Source organism: Hyposmocoma kahamanoa, unplaced genomic scaffold (assembly GCF_003589595.1).
Source record: "Hyposmocoma kahamanoa isolate Upper Pololo Valley unplaced genomic scaffold, ASM358959v1 64, whole genome shotgun sequence".
Taxonomy (NCBI): Eukaryota; Metazoa; Arthropoda; class Insecta; order Lepidoptera; family Cosmopterigidae; genus Hyposmocoma; species Hyposmocoma kahamanoa.
In genome coordinates, this window is record NW_020653852.1 from 14,309,040 (window position 1) to 14,318,040 (window position 9,001).

Below are 9,001 nucleotides of genomic sequence, written 5' to 3' on the forward strand. Positions count from 1 at the left end.
TCAAATCACGTGCAGCATTTACACCGTGAGTCTTGACTTTGAAATACTGTCCAGTAAATCTTGTCGCCAATAACACAAACTGCAAACTTTTAACAATACGCAACATAACAGGAATCTTTGTTTTACAAGGTTTGATGACGTAACACCGAGCCAAATCAATACTTATAGTTTAAACCCTCTTAAAGACATGTAATCTATTGTTCATTAAGTAAACATGAACATCATTATTATAAGGAGCATAGTTCAATAAATCTCCTGGTACTGATGACTGTTACTTTAAGTGGGGTGCGTGCCAGCTTGAACTGGAAAAAAATACCTGCTGATACATAAGTACTCAAAGTATTTTGGATTTGGATGTAAACATCCAATTCCAAATGCAGTCAGTTCCAAACGCGTCGCCAATAACAAATGCAGAGATCACGGAAATTATTCATTCTTATACAAATCCAGTACTACATCGGAATATTTGTTAACTGGTTCATAGAGAAATGTTACATTTTTTTACTTAATAAATTCAGAATTATTGTAGTATTGTATGAGTATTGTGCAAAAAGTTACTTTGTAGAATAATTAGAACGGAAGAAATATGTGGTCCGTGATAAGTAGGTACTTTCTTGCAGATTTTTTAAATTTGTTGTTAATGTCAGACGGACGTCACCTGTTAAAAATTCTGTGTATGTCTTCCATAGTAGCGATATATTAACGTCAAACAGTTAATAGACCATCTCATTATTTCAGTTCACGTCTGTGACAGCTAAGGACGCAGGAAAGCGAGGACAAACATAACAATGCGACCGCAAACTTGATAAATTGTGCGATTTCTATGCGTCTCCGACGCCTCACCAATATGCTTCATTTTGATTTACAACGAAATTATCATGTGCAATCGCTGTTATTGAAATATCGCCGTTCTGGTGCGAGATTTATTGTTTCCGTCGACCTTAATTTTATTCCCGGCTTTGTCTCCATTCAGCTTATATATAATATTATTATCAGAGGCAATGTCATGTTACAAAGTTATAGAGTATTTTGATTTGACGTCATTATAAGTACAATAATTCTGTGGTTCTTACTACTACTTACTTACTTACGTTACTAGTAAATATACTAATAACGTAAGAATCACAGACCAGTGGTAAGAACCAATACATCCATTATATTACTGCCTGCCTCAATTTTGTATTAGTCAAAAAAATCTGGAATGAGAATCGATTTCCGTAATATGTAGAGACGGTTTACAAATTTGACTAATTATTACATTATAGTACGTGTATCTACTAAAACTAATAATTTTAAACATTCTATTGAAACAACAAACATGATTTTGACTATTTCAAACGCGAAAGTAAGCATACAAGAAAGTAGAGCCTTGGCTTTGAATGTTGACAATCTTTATATTCATACCACTGTAACTGAACACTGCAAGTGGAATGCAATCACCCTTCCTCTAATAATAGCTATTAAAATAAAGTTAAAATAAAAATGGACGTACAACTCTCTTACTCCGCCGCCGGCGTCGCAGTCACATTGCTTATTTCGTTGGAAAGTTTGAAACTCCTGTTTTTGTTAACTTTTACGATCTTACACAAAAATATCACTTAAGTCCAACGTCACAAATTTAAGATCACTGTCTGTATGAACTGAGATGTTGTTAACACCGTGTATTTTAATGCAATGTTTAGTCAGAAGTAAGTCACAAAAGTTAGTCAATTGTGATTTATTATCGTGCGTCTGAGTGCTGCCCAGGAAGACGTTCGGTCGGGCCGCGCGCGCGCCTCGGATTGAGTTGTGTTTTTTGCCTGCGCCCGCTCCGCCCCAGATGACAGCTTCAATATCTTCTTCTCTCGTTCCCGTCCCACCTTTAGGACAGGCCCGTAGCCACTGGTCGTCTGGAGGTTCGAAGTACAAAATGGGACGGACCCCCATTTAAAAATCTTATTAAAGGATATCTATCGTACTTACGTTAGTATCAATTTTACATAAAAATTTTTTAGTAGACATATGTAGCTTTGTTGTTTATGATCAACTTTGACTCTCCAGTATAACGCTTCGGGGAAAATACCCAAATACAGCCCTGTTATTTTGAATTGAGGATAACCACCGGCCAACGAAATAGACTTGTTGCTTTCTTATTTAGTTTTATTAGATTTACCAACCGGTCCGAAAGAACTGTCTTCGGCTAAGAACACTTCTGACGAAGATAAATGATTGTGTTGTTTTCGGACCTAATACATGAGCTTCTGATTCTGATTCATGAGCTTCTGATTGCGAATATTGAAGCTGAGCTGTGAAACATGGTGTAAGTGCCTATAAAATTACAATCTATAATCTTAAAATCCAATAAATTACAATTCCTTAAATCACCTACCATCACTTCTACGTTATGGACAACAGGATATTATGTTACTTTACGCATAAGGTTAATAATTAAATTCAACTCTATATTATTTAGGTATGATAAGACGAACTAAACTCCAATATGTAGATCTGTTGCTTGATACTCGACTAGTTTTAAAGGTTTTATTGAGGTTTTTGCATTTTAAAATAATACAATAACTATTATATGTAATGAAATACAATGGTCATATTTTCTTTACTTTATGTATGAAATACCTATACAATATACTCAATATCATTGCGACACATTCCAAAACTTTCCTGTATGGAATCTACAGTTACGAAATAAGGTTGAAAACCGCATCTCATATGAATCTTGGTGACCAACACATGCCCGCATATGTATATATGTAACAAGTTCTCGAGAAAGTCATTATAAAGACCTTCGGTTGGCATATTTTTTCTTCGACGCGCCCGAAGTTTGTTGTTTAAAAAAAGTTTATTTTAAAATCGCGCTGATTGAGTTGTTACGGCCGGAGACTCGTGTGCGAGTGATTTCATGCTCTCGGCCACGTTTACAAACAGCGAGTGGTTTACTACGGCTCTATTTATTGCTTTTAATTTACTGTTGCTAATCAGCGCAATCAATGTGGAATTCGAATGTGGCTACGATTTTAAAATTTCATCGTTATGGTGCTTTGTGCGCGAGAAAAAAAAATAGAAAAAATGCATGCGAGCTATTAATTTCACGGTTCCCTGAGTCAACCTACACGTAGAAGTTAATGTACTTTATCGAGCCCCTATTCTTCATTGTTCCACATTGCAACTGAGGGCCGTATGATCAAAATACTGGTACCTGCTTAACTGTTAGAAGTAGTAGCTAGGTAGGTACTTGGGTAAACGTAGGAATGTAGATACTTTAAGTATATATATAGATACCGTAGTGATCAAATGTCAATCTTCTTGCTTTTGGAGGCTGGTCCTTGTTGCAATTCTAATTCAATAATATAATTATATTAGGTATGTCTTACCCAATGCTTTTTGATCTTTTTTAATAAACATACAGTGATATCACCATTTTGTAATACAGCGCAGTGCTTTAGAGGTTTTCAATGTTGACCTAACCTTGCAATTGGACATATGATTTTTTTCGAATCGTAATCGCGTATTCATTTGTTTTTTCAAAGAAATCGATGAACCATGGGCCCGGTAAAGGACCCGAACGTTTGCTTGAAAAATTAAATATGCCCTATTTAGATCCCAACAAACAACTGCTTCATTTCGAATGTGTAACAATCGCGAAAACTTGATACTAACCTTTCAATGTCATAATTGCCTTTAATAACATCGACGACATCGACGTTACAGTAGGTAGGTACCGTTCATATTAAAGTGCAAGTCTAGGTACACTGTTCTGTACAATATGTAAAGATTGTAAAATATGATTACATTCTAGTATTACATTTTTTACACGAATTAATTTATAATTTATATATATTACGTTGTGCGTTTCTTGATTATTTATTACCATTAAGCTGATAGCTCTGAAACCAATGCTTTATCAACTTCAACTTCAACTTCAACTTTTGTATCTATAAATAAATAATTGACAGTTGAAGTTTTCTTGCATGCTACGGAAACACTTTAGTATTTGAGCCGACCATAGAAGATCATCCTCATCATCCATTTTATTCAAAACTTAAATATCAAAATTACGTACTGGATATGGAGGACTTATTTAATTGGACGTCACGAGGCCCATAGCGTTTGACACAAAAAACACAGATTAAAAATGAAATATGTCTAACAATTTAATAAAGAATCGGCAACTCTTGGAATGAAATTGTGTAAATTATTTAAAACGCATAATAAATTGACGTGTTAAATTTATTGTTGTAATAAGTTTTTTTAGTACTTAAAACTTTAATAAATTTTACATTAAAAAATCTAATTTTGAGACCATAATCACGATGTAGAAAGGATGATTGTCCGATCCAACATAAAAAAAATTAGACCGTTAATTTTCTTTTCTAGAACTCTGAGTTTTTGTTTTCGCTTTGCGAGAGAAAGATTTACTGACTATTTCTAATAAAACTTTTATTATTTATTGCTGAAACAATCAGCGACCAGCTTGTTGGCGTGGGACTGCAATTTCAACTTGTTGATTTGTACTTTGTTTGTTTTGTTTCTTTTTGTGTTTTCAGAGATATGTCTCGTGTTCACAGATGCCTCGTCGATGGCTGTTCATCCACATCAGAGACAGCAAACCTGTGCCGGTGGCCTCGCAGCGTGGATCTGGAACGAGTATGGATAGACCTCCTAAGGTCTCACAGCTCAAGATTAACATCGTCGCTTACGCACCGGAATCGCATTCATAGGCATGGCTATGTGAATTATTTTACACAGCAAATGTCTTTCTAATTTGTGCACAGCAAAAGCTACCTCGGTGGCTGAACGATTACCTGCTTGCCCAAAGATTATTATAATCAACGAATGCATTAATACGGCATTCTTCAATGTAGATCGTAATGAAAGCATTTGCATGGCGCAACCTACTGAATTTGAGATTGAGGGGCAAAGTTTGTCTACTCAAGAAGAGTTTGTATGGACTCAAACAAGCCAGTAGAACCTGGAATGAAAAGTGCATAAAGTTTTAATTACCAATGGCTATACTCAATTGAAGACTGAAAATGTATCTATTACAAAGACAAGGCCATCATAGCACTTTATGATGACTTCTTCATATTTAGTTCAAATAAACACCAAAAAATATGCTATATAAGTTGCTCAGGTCCAACTAGCTACAGGCTCAATTTTAGTAGAGGTAGTAGTAAAGTTGAAATCTCATTTGACGCAGATTGGGCTGAATAAGACTTATCGAAAGTCATATTCAGAGTTTCTGAGTAGGTTCGGCTTTTGCATTGTAAATTGGTACAGTCACAAACAACAACAATGTGGCTTGTTCTAGCACTGAAGCTGAATACTATGTACTTGGAAATTCTGCATGAGGCAAAATTTAAAAAAATGTTTTTATTCGAACTCAAATACAGCAGCCTGTCACCACCAGAACCTATAACGATTTTTAATGATTGTTTTAGGAGAACCAAACAACGTACCTTAACCTTCAACATACTTTAAGACAAGTATTTGTATCATTGCCTAATAATAGTTTCCAACAACTAATCCCGATTTCAAGACTCCTAACATTCTCAGTGATTCTAAGGAAATAACACATAAGTGCCTCACAAAACTAGAAGCCTTAAAAAAAACATGAGTGATAAATATACATTTGAAATGTTAAATTGTTTTAAAAGGCATTCAATATTTGTAATTTGAAATGTAAGCACTATAAGCACTAAGCAAAATTTATTAAATTTCAGGTTAATAAACTTCACTTTGAGGATAAATTTATCAAAGATGATAAAAGAGTGCCTTTCTCATGGCCTACATTATTCTCGGAAGTAGAAGAAGAGTAGAATAGCATGTCGAATACCCACAGTTGTCCTGTAACTGTCTGTAAGTATTCAGTGGTTGATAGCTACAGATACTTATACATTTATTATATTAATACGATATTACTTATAAGTTATTTTTCTTACATTTTAGCTGTTCGGACAGTGGGAGATCATATCTATGCTGTATCACTGCAGATAAATGCAGAGTTAGTGACCCGGAAACGAAAAAGGACCACAGAACACATACCACACACATAATATTCAACATATCGGCTGACAAAAATAAAAGTTATGTTACTTAGTTCAACATGCTCGGTGGTTTAATACGACAATGTGACATGAAAATGTAATTTCTCGGTGTTTTCAAGGATTTAGTGACACTTTTATCTACGTACTTTTCCGCATTTAATATGTAATCATTTTGTTGGTGTATCGAATTTTGCATAAACGATTTTTATAATTACTACTGTGAGTTCGATAACTTAAAAAAAACTGATAATTATATATTTTCTTGTTGTTTCTAATGTTGGAAGATGCGAAGAGAATGATAAATCTGAAAAAGACGCCACTATAATTTAAGTTGCAAATTAAAGTAAAAATTAATTAGCCTTTGTGTTTAGTCCGTAGATGTATTACTATAAACGAATAATGTTCGATTTTTACTTATGTTCTCTAATCCACCGAGCGACTTTTTGTTTAATAATTGTGTTTTGTTATCATTCATTAATTGTTAGATTCAAAAAAATGTGTTGCTGGGAGTTTCTTTCGCCGTTTCTTCTCCCATGGGTTAACACCTTTACGAAACGGTAGTAGCTTTCGTTATTAATAAACAGATATAACTGAAAATACAGTATTTTATTTTAAACCACAAAACATTAGCAATATGAAAAAGTAACTAGGACCGATGAAACAGTAATTTTTACCGCAAAAGTGCGATACGGGACATCACTAATAGTAACCGATCCATAAAGGTTTGAGGCGCGTCACTATTCGGTACACCAGCGCCACCAGCGTGCCGTCACGGGGCACGGAACTACTTCTACAAACGTTCCGTTATAGGACCTGTTTCCTATCTGTTCTTACTATATACTAAATCTATGGTTCTTACTATATCTTTCTAATTTGTGTTTTCTGGTAAAAATTAAATTTATGATTATTCGACGAACTCAGGAAAATGATTTTAAATCCCAGAAAGTATATGATAAAGGATCTTGTCAACAAACCAACACCCATAGAAGTGTGGTTGCAAGGCACAATAGAACAAACTGTAGGCACCGATATTCTCATAGTTGCAGACAGTTCCGGACGAGCAAAAATAACAAAATTAGATTCGGCAGATGGCGTTATTGATAAAAATTCTCTGCGAAAAGGTACATACAAGAAAAAAGTATTAACCCCACTATCTCTTTCAATACCATTGACTTACAATTATATTCAATACCTACACTATTATAATATGCATATCATCAAGTAAAATAAAACTAGGCCAAATGGTAAATCCATTTAAGTTAATGAACAGAATAATGTTTTTTTAAACGTTAAGCATTACGAACAAAAGAAACATGTAAATTAACACCAGCAATGAAGTCTACGCTAATTTAAAAAATGTAACTTTTTACCAAAGCCTAGAAAATAAAATGTTCTAAGTTATTGCTCATTCGTTGTTCTGACTTCCCTGAGAAGAATGAACAAGAAAGTATATTTTCAAATAAATGTAAATCGTATGGAATACACTTTAAATCAAATCTGTGTAGAATTCAGAGCCATGTCGTCTTTCCATACATCTTTATCTTACATTATAAAAGGGAAACTTTTTAATTTTTTTTTAAATTGTATCTATTATAATGATGTTTTTACTACAAGTTATTCATCATAAATCATGAAATTTATGAATATTACTTTAGAATTATTTTCTCAACTTTCAATTAAAATTAACACAATAACTTGGCATTTATTTATTTAAAGCCTTTATTGCTGATAACTTGCATCTAACTTATCTAACAAAGAAACATGTATGACATGCGTACTTACTTATATCTTACTTATTATTAGGTACTCAAATTTGTTGACTTGATACCTTCAGCTTGTCTTAAGACATAGGCTTCTACTTGGCAATAAAAACACAAAATCATCAAAATTCAAGATAACATAGTTTAATGGCTGGTGTTGAAATAACACATTTATGATCTTTTATTCAAAACTTAATCATTAGTTCATGTCTATGACTTAATAATAACACATCCTGTGTAACAAGAACACTATATGTAATTGTGTTTAGTTTTGTACAATTATTGCAAAAATGTACAAAACTAAGACTAAGAAACTTGCATAACCAACCTAGTTTTTTATTTATAATATCAAGTGACGGGACAAACTTCAATATGATTCAATAATTTGTTTCCATAGTAAATGTATGTGTTTGTCCCCCCGTCGTCTTGAAATTTAACATTAGTTAAATGTAGTTTCAAGACTTTAACATTCATAATATGGTGCAAGGATCGTAGAGTAGCATTGTATTCTGATCTGGAAAACTATGCCTTTTAAAATTATGCCTTTGTTACACCAGTTGAGCTATTTATTTAGAAAATATTCTTCACAGGTACTTACTGTTGCATCATGGGAACAGCGATCAGAACAAAAGGGCTACCAGAGATTCTAGCTACCAAATTCGTAGATCTAAATTCACAACCACAGATGAAGGCAGCTTGGGAACATGAAGTTAGGGATATTAACTTTTTCCTTGAAGGAAAACTTCTTCCTTCAATATGATGGGAAATTCTCTCTAATATTAAGAAACCCTTCTGTTTCAGTTACAGTAACATTATGGTGTTACTAATATGATGCTAATATGACTCCAACTCATATGGCCACAAGTTATATAAGAAAATGCACCTGCAAATACGAAACATTGGAATAAAAACCACATCACATTTTTTCTTGTTCTTTTTTATGCCAAATGGTAGTTTTTGCGTGTTCCTATGAATAATAAATTATCCAACTTGAACAGTAACTGAAATTTAGCAGGTTTATTGGTTTTTTATCTGTCGCCCCAAATTCCAGATCCAAAGATCACTTTGCATCAAGATAAGGAATAAAATAAAAAAAACTTAACATTTTGGTAAAATTGATATACTTTCCTTCACCATTACAAAAACAACAGTATACATTAACTTAAAGCTATGGAATTTATAACAGTCATAAAATTTCAA

The 9,001-nt window shown here is 33.5% G+C and overlaps 1 protein-coding gene across 1 annotated transcript in view; it reads right to left on the reverse strand.

Moving 5' to 3' along the window:
- LOC113230958 (growth arrest-specific protein 1-like) overlaps nt 1–1,770 on the reverse strand; it is a 29,286-nt gene extending 27,516 nt beyond the window's left edge. The window contains exon 1 of the mRNA XM_026465070.1: nt 1,493–1,770. The gene's annotated coding sequence lies outside the window, so the exon portion shown is untranslated. The remainder of the gene's footprint in view (nt 1–1,492) is intronic.
- Between the last annotated feature and the right edge of the window lie 7,231 nt (nt 1,771–9,001).